The sequence below is a fragment of the Lemur catta genome, chromosome 2 (genome assembly GCF_020740605.2).
Source record: "Lemur catta isolate mLemCat1 chromosome 2, mLemCat1.pri, whole genome shotgun sequence".
In the NCBI taxonomy this organism is placed as follows: Eukaryota; Metazoa; Chordata; class Mammalia; order Primates; family Lemuridae; genus Lemur; species Lemur catta.
Genome location: NC_059129.1, coordinates 11,139,332 through 11,152,826, shown reverse-complemented (window position 1 = coordinate 11,152,826; position 13,495 = coordinate 11,139,332).

The following is a 13,495-nucleotide window of genomic DNA, read 5'->3' as shown; positions in this document are numbered from 1 at the left end:
CTCCTTGAGCACACATTTCCAAATTGCCCTTGACAGGTGATGAGCGGGGCATTTCAAAGGGATGCATTAAATATCGGCACAAGTGCTTTGAGACTCTTCCTTCCCAGGTTCTGGGGTTGGCCCTTTGATTTCCTCCAATTCCATTTGGTTTTGCCCTTAGTACCAGAAGGAAAGACGCTGAGAGCAACTTCTAGGGCAGCAGGGTTGCTCTCCTGGCCTCTGAATATTAGGAGAACAGATTTATGATGAGGTTCATAGTCTCTGAGGCTAAGCGGTATGGGTTCAAATCCTGGCTCTACCATCTACCAGCCATGTGGCCCTCGGAAAGTTCTTAAGCCTCTCAGTTTTGCAACTATAGATGGGAATGATAACCCTCTCCCCCGGAGGGTCACAGTGAGGATTAAAGGAGCATGTTAATAATAGCTAATGTCTTTTCAGTATTCATTATGTACCAAGTACCTCATTAAGCACTGAGCATGTAATGCATACATTACTCATATAACTCTCACAAAGCAATAGGTAGGATTATGATCCCCATGTCACAGATGAGAAAACTGAGGCACAGAGAGGGTATATAACAGTCCGTTGCCTTACAGCAGGCTTTGCACCAGGCAGTCTGGCACCAGACTAAAATCCCTTAGTGACCTCCCTTTTACTAGAGTGCCTGGCACATAGTAAAGTGCTCAATAAATTTTAGGTACATTTTTGTCATTGAGGTGCCTCCTAATTGCTCACCTATTCAGAAAGGACAATTGTCAGTGTCTTGGGGAAGAGTAATAGAACTACCATTGACTGAACTTCAGGTTTGTGCCAGAGGCTTTACTCACATTTTCTTATTTAATCCTCACAGCAAATCTGCATGCTGGTCCTATTTTCCCCGTCGAGGAAATGGGGGAAGCTGAGGCTTAAAGGGCCAGCGGACTCTCGCAAGGCAAACAGGACAGCCAGGATTGAAGTACAGGTCTATCCAACTCCAAGTGCACACCACACGGATGACCCGGGCAAGCCCTCATTGCCTACATCATGTGAATCGAACAGACCATTCCCGCCTCCCTTCTTCATGGACATGCAAGACAGAGCTTCATAACATGTACTGCTTACACAAATCATCTGGGGACCTTATTAAGTGCAGATTCTGATGCGGCAGATCTGGGAGGGAGCTGAGAGTCTGCATTTCTAACAAGCAGCCAAGTAGTGTCGCCGCTGCTCTTGTGTGGACACTTTGCACAGTGAGGATGCAACAGAGTCCTTCAGCCCCTCCATGTTTTCTCTCTTTGCCACTGGAGACTCAAAGGCTCCTAAGGTGGTGGGACTGAGACAGGGAATTGGCTCCACCTTCTTTAGTTCTATGGAGTCAGAGTTTCCAAAGCACCCCTTCACCCTGCTAACACCAGCCGTACCACCGCCATCAGCTCCGCACACACACGGACACACACGTGCACACACGTGCTGTCCCAACCTCTCTCACGTTTGCGTCTTTTTGTCACTTGGTGGTTGTGTACATTTCACGTGAAATCACTCCCAAATGTCAAATGAAAACTCAAATTGTTCTCAGACATATTTAACTCCAAAGGAGAATCCTACCATAAGGAGGGATGCGGCGATACCGGCGATTTACTACGGAATGACGACTTAAGTAATGATAATGAGCCTGGTGACATTTGGTTGAACATGGTTAAATCTTTTGCAAAATAGTCCCTCTCCACTCTCAGATTGAAACCGAGTGAAGTATTTAAAAGGTTCTTCATGCAGTGGCTCTGTCGCTGGCCCGTGGGTTTACAGCCGTGGCTCTTCCCTGTTCAGCCTCCTCTCCCTACACTTTCTCCCAACACCCCGTTTTCCCCGCTGTGCCAAGTCTTCCGGATCCTTGGTCACCATGATCTTTCCTGCCTCCGGGCTTTTGACCCTGCTCTTCCCTCTTCCTGGATTCTCTTCTCCCAGCTGTAATTCCCTGGAAATGCCTTTGTCTCCAAGCCGAGACTTTTCTCCCACAATCTGACTCTGCTCACCACTCCAAGACGTTGACTTCATATTCCACTCTCTCCAGCAGGCCAACGCCTGGACGGAATAGGAATAATAACCCTCTTTTCCAGAAGGTCACAGTGAAGATTAAATAAATATGTCAATAATAGCTCATGTTTATTCAGTATTCATTACATACCAAACACTTCCCTAGGCACCGAACAAGTATATAGTACACATATAATTCTCAAAAGAAATAAGATGATTACCCCCATGTCACAGATGAGGAAACTGAGGCACGGAGAGGGTATACAACCGGCCCCTTGTCTCACAGCAGGCTTTTCAGACAGTGGTAGAGAAGGGAGGGCGGGCCAGTTTGGGCGGATGCTTCAGACGTGACAGGAAGACCAACTGATGTGGTCCATGATGGAAACTGGCCAGAATGACTAGCACGGAGGGCAGGATAATGGGGTGTAAAAGGGAGAAGGGAAATAAGGGTACTCCTGACCTTAACAAAAAATCTGTTGTTTTCTCTCCAAGTCCTCTTACCACCTTTTTCCCCCATCACTCATCATGGAAGCCCCCTGGGTGACAGAATCACAGAGCAGTAAAGCTGCCCGTCTGACAGATGAAGAAACAAGGGCCAGGGTGGGTGAGTCACACAGGCAGATGGCTCTGTATTTAGCTGTCTCTGCCTTTTTAATCCTTCTAAACCACCCAGAGGAAAGAAACTCTGAAGGGCTGCGAGGCACAGACACATCACTGATTCGGCACAGAGCCTCAATTCACTCCCATCCCCGTAATAGGTCTTGCTCAGACAACCTTGTAAAGCTGCAGAATACGGCTTCTCTTTCTTTTATACTGGAAGTGTCAGGAGCCTCTCCGGCCATTTATTTGATGGAGAGGTTGCTAAATGTTACGGCAAACGGCCGTATCAATCTGGTTAATAGCTGAGAGTGGGTGAGAGCCCTCACCAACCTGAGGAGCAAAGTTTTCCTGGTCTCCAGACCATGCTCCGCATGAGCACTGGGAACAGAAAAGTCCTGGAGTGCCACCAGGCTCTGGCCCTGGGGGTAAGGGGTGTTCTATCTTCCTCTTGATCCTGCTGCTACCTCATGTGACCTTGGGGAAATCACTCTCCCTGGGGAAGCTTTTACTAGAAGGAAAAAGAGGGTAATAAAAACAGCCCCAAACTTGTGCACACAGATTTCAGAAGCAAATGCATCCTTTCAGAATTTGGGGACACCAGTAAATTCCTTCACTCCTCTCTCAGTTATGGCTGCAATATTACTTCCTGCTGTGGAACAACCACAAAATCCCAGTGGTACACGACGGTAAGAATTTGTGTGGCTCGCGCATCTGCAGTGGGGCTGACGCAGGCTCCGCTGACCTGGCTGAGCTGGTGTAGGCCGGGCTGGAGAGGCCAGCTCTGTGCCACATGTGTCCCGTCCTCCTCTGGCTCTGGAAGACTATCCCAGGCGATGTTCCTCGTGACGATGGCAGAGACATGAGAGCAGACAGAAACACATGGGGCCTCTCAGGTTCGGGCTTGGAACTGGAACCCTGTAACTCTCACCTTATTCTATTGGCCAAAGGGGTCCCCATGGCCAAACCCAAAGTTAAGGGGCAGGGAAATATATACACCCCAGTCCTTTGGTGCAAGGAGCTACAAAGTCACATGGGACAGAGCATGTGTGAAGAACAAGGAGCCACCTGCCCTCCTTCACAGGAAGTGTGGGTCTCCACTGAGCCACTTTTCTTACTGTCCCCCACCACTATGTCTCTGCTTATGCTGTACCCCCACTCCCCAACTGGAATGATCCCCACCCACCTATCTAGACTCTATTCTACACGTCCCAGACCAGTAGCCCCACAGGTGGCCACTAGAGCTGTCCCAAACCTCTGGTTGTCACTGGTGTCTCCTTTCTCTCGGCCAGCTAGTGGCTGACTCCTAGAAACCCATGTGTAATATGTCTCTTACAGCATCTAAGGCCCTGGCCACACAACTGGAGCACAATCCACAGCAGTTCGTCGGTGGATTAGGCTGTCTATGAAGGGGTTGTGGTGTTGGTGCTTAGGTTTTCTAAGAAGGGAAGGAAGTGTCAACTATCTCTTATACAACTGCACAACTAGGTACAACCCTTGAGGACTTGAATGACACGATTTCCCCTTCTGGGTTCCCTGAGTTGGAACCACCCTGCTGTTCACCAGGGGAGGGGGCTGTACTTTGTCATGTTGGCCCCTGGCATCCCTGCTTGTATTCATATCTTGCATGCCCTCTTCAGCTAATTTAAAGAAACTATGTCCTCCCTAGAGCCCAGATCGTGCCCTTGAAGTGGGCAGAAGTGCAGACGGCATAGGATTCTACAAGGATCCTCAGTCTCTCATGTCAGCCACGATACCCGAAACGTCCTCCTTGAAGAACGCTTCCCACTACAAATCCAACTCATGCACAAGGGCAACTGTGGGTTACGGACCCACACACCCAGACCTCAGTTTAGATATATCCAATCCACCCCCAACTACGTATATAATTTTTTTTTTTAAGTGAGGAAATTAGGTAGAAGAGGAAAGATAGGAAAACACAAGATGAAGCTAAGGCATGACTAATGCTCAATGTTAATTACATTGCATTCTTAATAATACCTGGTGTATTAGGGGTCTGCAGAGAAACAGAACCAGTAAGATATGTACGTGGAGAAAGGGAGAGGGGGCAGAGAGAAAGACAGAGAGAGACAGACAGACAGATTTATTATAGAATTGGCTCTCACACAATTGTAGAGGCCAAGAAGACCTCCACGATCTGCTGTCTGCAAACTGCAGGCGCAAGAAAGCTGGTGGTATAATTCAGTCCAAGCCCAAAGGCCCAAGAACCAGAAACATTGATGTCCTAGGTCAGGAGAAGATCTATGACCCAGTTCAAGGGGAAAATAAAAGTGAATTTACCCTTCCTCTGCCTTTTTGTTCTATTTGGACTTTTCAGGGATTAGGTGATGCCAGCCCACACTGGTGAGGGCAGATCTTCCTCACCTGGTCTACCAATTCAAATGCTAATCTCTGCTGTAAACACCCTCACAGACATGCCCAGAAATAACGTTTCACTAGCTATCTGGGTACCCCTTAGCCCAGTGATGTGATAAATGAATCGCATAAATTGATTTGTGTCAATCTGTTAAGTTCACACACCACCACAGCTGGCCTTACAGTTGCTAGGAGAAGTCAACGATAAAATGTGTGCTTGGACCTTCTTAGGTCAAAGGTGTCCGTAGAATTGTCTTACCTTGCCGCTATGGCTGCAATCGAAAACTTCATTCTGTTCAGAGCAGAGGCAGTGAGAAAGTTTAATATCTCTTGCCTTCAGTGCCTTCCATCCACTCTCTGGATCTTTCTTAGCCTCCTGAATCTTCAAGGTCTCACTCACGTCTGGCTACAGAACCAGGCCTGGTGTGTCTCAAAATAAACCAGTCTGACCCCTAGATAAGTTCCTTCCCATCCTCCAAGGCTTCTCTCTCGGAGTCAGAGGCAGCCCAGCCCCCTGCATGCTGGGCCATAGATCCTTTCCTCCTCTTCCTGTTAAGTGCCCGGGGACCACTTTGCACACACCTCTCAGCAGCAGCTCCGGCAGACGCTGCAAACCTGTGAGCAGAATTCATTAGCTCCACGACAGGTCCCGGTACTCACCCTCCTGCGCACTCCTGCATCTGAGAGGCACCTGTGGGCTCTGGCGGAGAAAAGGGAGAGAGAGTCCAGCATCCCCTGGTGCCCTACCACGGCTCCGATGGCCACCAGGAGCACATCAAAGCAGGCTTCTGATGTTGCAGTCACACACTGGCGCCTGGTGGATACACTTCAGGCCTGGCCGTGTCTCCTCTGCTCAGAGTACAATTTAGCAAATTTTTTCCACACTGCTCTGGGATGTGGGGACCTACAGAGATTTGGTAATTGGCATCCCAAGTCCTAGCACGCTCTGATCTCTGCAGCACCTTGTTGCTCTAATTGCTTGGAGACCCATTTTCTTATCCCAAGACCAGGGTCTCAAAACTCTGTAATTATCTGAAGGCAAGAGATATTAAACTTTCTCATTGCCTCTGCTCTGAACAGAATGAAGTTTTCGATTTCAGCCATGGTGGCAAGACAAGACAATTCTACGGACATCTTTGACCTAAGAAGTTTCTTTCAATAGGTCAGAGTTCATGGGGAGAAGGAATTCAACAGGGTGACCCCAATGTGGGATGGGCTGGCTTAGGAGGTCATAGGTGATAGGGGGGCTCAAACCGACCCCATCAGTCAAGCCAGAGACCTGGGCATTATCCATGGCTCGTCTCCCTCACTGACACTTCAAGCAGCAACTCCTGACAACAATGTGTGCTGAGTAGCTCTGGAATCCATCCCACCCTCTCCATTACCACAGCCTCAGTTCATCTCTTACCTGGACTATTCTCCAAACTCATCCCCCTAGTTCGAGTCTCCAGCCCTCAAAACCAGGAATTACCAAAGAGCCAAATCTGGCCCATCACCGAGTTTTGTAAATAAAGTTTCTTGGAACGCAGCCATGCCCATTTGTTTGCAGATTGTCCATGGCTGTTCTGCGCCACAACAACTCAATTGAGTAGTTGCCAAAGAAACCATGTAGCCCATGAAATCGAAAACATTTACCCTCTGGCCCTTTAAGAAAATACTTGCCACCCAAGCCACTACCCGCATAAGTTCACATCGCTTTTGTCCTTCCAAATTCACCAACTGTTCCCCCTGCTGTTTAGGAAAATTCGAACTTCCTTGCCACACATGCAACATCCTTTATGAATTGGTCCTTGGCTAGCTCTGGATTACAAACTGCTATCTCACAGGCTTCATCTAGTTCATATAATTCTTTTCTGGTCCACATAGAGTTTGAAATATTAGCTACCAACTTATAAAATCATAAGATTAAACATAAAAATTCACATCTGTGACTTATCTTAAAAATAGAGAACTCTGACAACACTCGGCCCCATTCTCACTTGGAAACAAGCAGCCAGAATCAAGACACATCTGCCCCCTTTAGATGGAGACTATGTTCACCAGTTCACCACAGACTCCACCCTTCCCTATCGGCCTCCACCTTGCCTGCTTCACTCGTGTAGGCATATGAGTTTGAAAACCCCTGCGCTTCCTTCTTTGTCTACCAACCAGCCCCCTTCCTGGAACTATTTTCCTATAATTATACCAAAAGACTGGGAGTCCCCAAAGATGCCATACTCCCACCCACTTCCACACTTTTGTGCATGTTCTCCTCCTGTACCATAACAAGTACCACAGACTGGGTGCCTTAACCAACAGAAATTTATTTTCTCACAGTTCTGGAGGTTAGAAGTCCAAGATCAAGGTGACTGCAGGGTTATTTCACCTGAGGCCTCTCTCTTTGGCTTGTAGATAGCTGTCTTCTTCCTATGTCTTCATGTGGTCTTCCCTCTGGGTGTGTACGTGTGCCCTGAACTCCTCTTCTTGTAAGTCACCACTCAGATTAGGGCCCTTCCCAGTGACCTCATTTAATTCTTGTTAGCTCTTTAAGGACGTCTGCCTCCAAAGACAGTCACATTCTTTGATACTGGGAGTTAGAACTTCAATATAGGAATTTGGTTGAGGGAGACACACAGCACCCCTGTTCCAGGAGTCCCTTCCCTATCTCATTCACCTCATAAGTACCCACTTGCTCTTACTTTAAGAATCAGATTAAGCACAGCTTTGTCTGACAGCTCCTGTTTCTTTGCAACTCATGTGCACCTTCACTAGAGAACTATCATCTTGTGCACTAATGATTTATATTTTCCCTTTTCCTCACTAAACTGTGAGCTTCTGGGTTGTAGTAACTATTCTTTTCATCTCTATTTTATCCAATAAATACCCACTGGGGGCCTACCACATGCCAGGCACTATTAAAGCCACTGAAGAAAGATTCATCAGCGAACAAGACAGGCAGGGTTCCTGCCTATACAGAGCTTACATTCTAGATGGGGAAAGGAACAGTGAATAAGTCAATACACAGTAGTGATAGATTGTATACCACCATGCTTGACCCACGGCAGGTGTTCAAGGAATGCTATGGGGGAAACACATTCACCTGGGAAGGAAGAAGGATCTAGACTCCTTAGACCTGCAGTCCCCAGCCGCTGGGCCACAGACCGGTACCGGTCCTTGGCCTGTTAGGAACCGGGCTGCTCAGCAGGAGGTGAGCGGCAGGTGAGCAAGTGAAGCTTTATCTGTATTTACAGCCGCTCCCCATGGCTCACATCACTGCCTGAGCTCCACCCCCTGTCAGATCAGTGGTGCCATTAGATTCTTTATTATGGTGAATTGTATAATTATTTCATTAGAAATTACAATGTAATAACAATAGAAATAAAGTACGCAATAAATGTAATGCGCTTGAATCATCCCTGAACCATCCCCCCAACCCTTGCCCATGGAAAAACTGTCTTCCGTGAAACCAGTCCCTGGTGCCAAAAAGGTTGGGGACTGCTGCCTTAGAACATTTTCAAACCTGTAATTCTAGACTTTCTCGACCCTGAGTTGCTGAGGTAGTTATTACCTAGCATGTCAAGGGAGCTCCCCTTGTTTTGAAAGCTCGTGTCACCTAATGATCCTGAACCTTGGGTCACTGCATCCCTAAACCCATTGTTAAATCAGGAGACCCCAGAGCATCCCTGGGAAGAGATGTGAGGACCAAGACAAAGCCCACAAACATCTCCCGCCCCCTGCCTCAAAGTCCTCAGAGGCAAGGTCTGGTTGCCAGTGGCCAGACCTGGAGATCGGCTATATTTTCCCATATGCAACTTTTGGGTAAATTTGCGGGAGGAAAAAAAGAGGGGATGGCAGGTGTCTAGGCCTAAGAGGACTCCCTCTGGGCAAATGATGCCTATTTCAGGTGCATCACAGTCCATATCAGCCTGCAAGGAAGTGATGGATCATTTCTAGAAATTCTCTAGTAATAATATAAGAAGTGGTACCAGCCACAGAGAGACCCCCACTCTGCTAAAAGCACAAAGCCAGGGGGAACTCAGCACAGCTACCATAATGTCCATTTCCCTTCCTGTTTTCCATGATTTTTTAAAAGTAAAGGCAATTTGGGTACCACTGTATGAAAAATGCCTATTATGGAAAATTTAAAATGTACGCACAAAATTCATCCATGGAACTCACATATTTATTCACACAGATACCATTTGGAATCATTTTTGTCACATAAAAATTTATGTTAAATGTATAGATTAATCTAGTGGGAAGTGACTTAGGACTCTTGAGTATCTCATTCTAAAACACACCGAGTGGGCTTTTAAAACATTCAGTATACTTAATAAATATATTCCAATAGGTCCTGCATATCAATTATCTGTTGCTAGGTGGTTTATATTGTCAATGACTACTCTCAATGAAATCTTTTTAAATGATTATATCTTCTATCTGCTTATTGTTGGCTTAAAAAAAAAAAAAGTAAAATTCAGCCAAACTACTGAATTCTCTTTTTACTTCTAGTAGCTTTCAGTTGATTCTATTAGATTTTCTATATAGATATTCTTATCACTTTAAGTAATGATTATTTTTCCATGTTCATTCCACTATTTATCCCTAGCCCATTTTCTTCTATAATTGCATTGGTGAGCAACCCCAGAGTGCTTATAAATAATAACAGAGACAGTAGTTTGTTCCCATATTCAGTAAAAATGCCTTCAGCATCTCCCTGTACCAACAGGCATCATATTGGCTGGCTGTTGGCTTGGTTTAAATTTTTTTTTGTTATGTTTTAAAAATATGCATTTTCAGATTCCAATCTTCCTATTATCAATGATAGATGTCAGATTATATCAAATATTTTTAGGGGTCTACCAACATGATCTTAAGATTTATATAATACTTTCTTCCATGCTATAGATTTTCATAAGCCTTTATTTTCCAACATGTTACAGGACCAACAGTGGAATTATTAGATCAAAGATATAAACATTTGAGAGTTCTTCATGCATTTTGTTAAACTGCATCCTCAAAGGATTAGGCCAATTGACACTCCCCACCCAGAAGTGGATGAAAAATACCCACTACACTCATCAGTTGTGTTTTAATAAATAAAATCTCTATTAATTTATAAGACTATTGAACGTTAGCTAAAAAATAAATACACAAGATATACCACCTCTTTCCCACTTTATTACTGCATCCCTTAAAAAATAATTTTTGGTCTTCAGGTTTCTGTTACCAGCTGACATTTCATAAAGATTTTAACACAACTCCTCTGAAAGAGCTATTATGGAATATCTTAGTGCAATGATTAAGAAACATTTCAAGATTACAAAACGCTAATAATCTGAAAAAGCTATTGGGTTAGGGCCCACCCCAATGACCACAGTTAACTCTTATGAGCTCTTTAAGAACCCTATCTCCAAAGACAGTCACATTCTTAGATACTTGGGGTTAAGACTTCAACATAGGAATTTGGGAGGACACAACTCAGCCCATGACACCCCTCTTCCAAGAGTGCCCTTCCTTACCTTACACACCTAAAAAATATAACTGGCTCTTACTTTAAGAATCAGATCAAGCACAACCTTCTCTGACAGCCAGAAAAGCCTCATTTTCTCCGATAGCCACATCTTCTTTCCAGAAAAATGTGCATACGAGGTCTGTGTGAAAGTATCTGGCCACTGTTAATATAACGAGAATGGTTTGCCCGACGTCGATGTAACCTGGCAGCCAAGGAGAGCAGACTGGAGTGTGCATGTGTGAACAGTGATGACCTCACTGTACCAGTCAGTGGGGCGCTAGACAGTGTTGAGTGAGCATGTGTACTGTGCGGCTGTCAGATTCAAAACGACTGAGCGAACAGAGCTACAAATCTGCATCAAATTCTGCCTCAAGTTTGAACATTTCCTCCGCAAAAACTATTCGGATGATTCAGAAGACTTTCGGGGACAATGCAATGAGCGCAGTGCAAATAAAAGTGTGGCCCAACCACTTCAAAGATGGTTGAGAATATGTTGAGAGTGACCCACGTTCTGGAAGGCCTGCAACAAGCAGAACACCTGAGAATGTTGGATGTGTACGGGTTAGGTTAAGAGATACTGGGAGAACTGTGTGAGGTCCCAAGGTGCCTACTTTGAAGGGGACCGAGGCGTCAATGTCCTAGGTACAATGTTTCTTGTATCTTCTTCAATAAATGCCTCTATTTTTCATATTACATGGCTGGAGACTTTTCCAGACAGACCTCATCCACTCAATTTTTTTTCATAAATTTCAGAAGATTCCCATATCTCCTGAAGCTCATCTGTGGCAGTGTCACAGACCCACAAAGAAGAAATATGACCTATTCTGACACCCCTGTTTTACAGAGAAGGACGTGGAAGCCAAAAAATTCTGCTTTTGTTAAAAATTAAAAATCTTTTTTTTTTTTTTTTGGTCTTGTCTTAAAGGTCTTTTCCCAAAACATTAGAGAAGAAAAGCATATATTGCTTCTCTACTTAAAAATGATGTTTTCATTTTGGAAAAGGAAAACACTAGGAGGAACAGCGGTGCTCTCAGAGTATATGTGGAGCTTCCCCAGGTGAGCACTTTAAGGGAGTCCATGTCGACTCTTGGGGAGTGAAGTGGAAAAAGTGCCTGAGCAGGGAACTGAACATCCGGGATCCCGTCCTGCCAGGACACAGACTGAATGTACATCCTCGAATAACTCAGAACAACTGTGAGCCTCGCCTTCTGCATCCATAAAATAGGGCAATAATGTTTGTCTAACAGCAATGTTCTAAGGAATAAATGAAATTTCTGGACATATAAGGAAATGCTATATAGGGAGGTTGCTACTATATAGCTATGTTGCTATTATTGTTAAAGATTATTTTCAAATAAATTCAACAAATGTTCATTGGGCACCTATTTTGTGCCAGGCACCGTGCCAAGGAATAAGTAGCAGACAGGACAGCGAGGAGGGCTGTGTTTCTGGGGTCTGCAGTCTGGCAAGCACAGGCAACCCCAAACCCGGGATTCAAACGGGATAACTGCCAGGAACGAGGGAACACAAGGTGCAGGGGGGCGTGTCCAGAGGAGAACGAGTCCCGTCCGTTCTGGTCAAGATGTCCCCTCTGAGGAGACTGGAGTTTAACTGAGACGCGGAGGGTGAGGAAGGATTTGCCCAGTGAAAATAACACGACATTTTAAGGTCAGGAATTAAGAGGGAACTTTTCACGTTAGACGAACTAGAATAAAGTCCAGCAGGGAGTGTGTGCTGTGAGTGTGTGTGAGCTGCGGGTTCTGTGTGTGATACAGGTCGCATGTGCGTTTGAGGTCATGTGGGAGGGGTTGTGGGTTGTGTGTGAGTGTATGTGTGCGACTATGTATGTTGGGAGTTATTTGGGAGTGTGTGAGGGTTGTGTTGGTGTGTTGTGGGTCATGTGCCTTGCAGGCTGTATGCATGTGGGTTATGGGTTCATATTCTGGGTTATGTGGCTGGGTTGCAGGTTATGGGGAGTTGTGTATGGATTGTGAGTTGTAGGTTGCAAGTTGTGTGTGGAGATTGTGGGTTATGTGTATGTGGAGGGTTGTATGTGTATGTTGTAGGTTGCATGTGTGTGGGTGTGTGTTTTAGGTTATGTGGGAGGGGTTGTGTGTGTATGGGTTATAGATTGCGTTGACGTGAGTGTGTTGTGAGTTGTGTGTGCCATAGGTTGTATGTTTGTGAGTATGTCTGTGGCGGACTGCATGTTGTAAATTGCATTCATGTGCATGTGTATTTTGGATTATGTGGCAGGGAGCTGTAGGTTCTTAGGGGTTGTACATATATGCTGTGCATGAGTGTGTGTGGTGGGGGTTGCAAGTTGCATACACGGTTGTGAGTTTTGTGTGCATTACAGGTTGTATGTGTATAAGGAAGACTGCATGTGTGTGTGTGTGTGTGTGTGTGTGTGTGTGTTGGATTATATGGAGAGTTGAGGGGGAGTTGTAGGTTGTGTGTATACTGACTTCGGGTTGTGGGGGGGTTGTGGGGTGAGAGAGAGAGAGAAAGAGAGAGAGAGATAAGACTAAAGGTGTAGGCTGAGCTGGGCTGTGGGTGACATAGCAGATGCCACTAGTTCTCCACTTAACACCCCTTCAATGCCAGACACCTGACTTCCTAATGCCAGCACCCGCAGAGCTTTGCCTGGGGGCCGTCTCTGGGTCTGGGTCTCACTCTGCCCCCCGCTCTCAGCAGTGCCGGTGAATTCACACTCCCCACCCGCAGCGGCTTTCAATCAGTGACTGAGGCGTGTTGGTGGATCAATACCCCAGCTCCCTCACCCCGGGGGGGATAACTCGGAAGTGCGTGTTCAGCACCATCCTCAGCCTTGCCCAGAGGATTAAGCTGCAGCTGCCCACAGCAGTCACCTGCCTGACAGTCACCCTTTATTGATTCTTTCCCTGCCCCGTTTCACTTTCACACCCCTGTGTGGTTGTTTCCTGAACTCCTTCCCAAAGCAAAGACCTGGTCTCACATCCATGACCTCATTAGACTACTTCTGCATGAACCCAAACC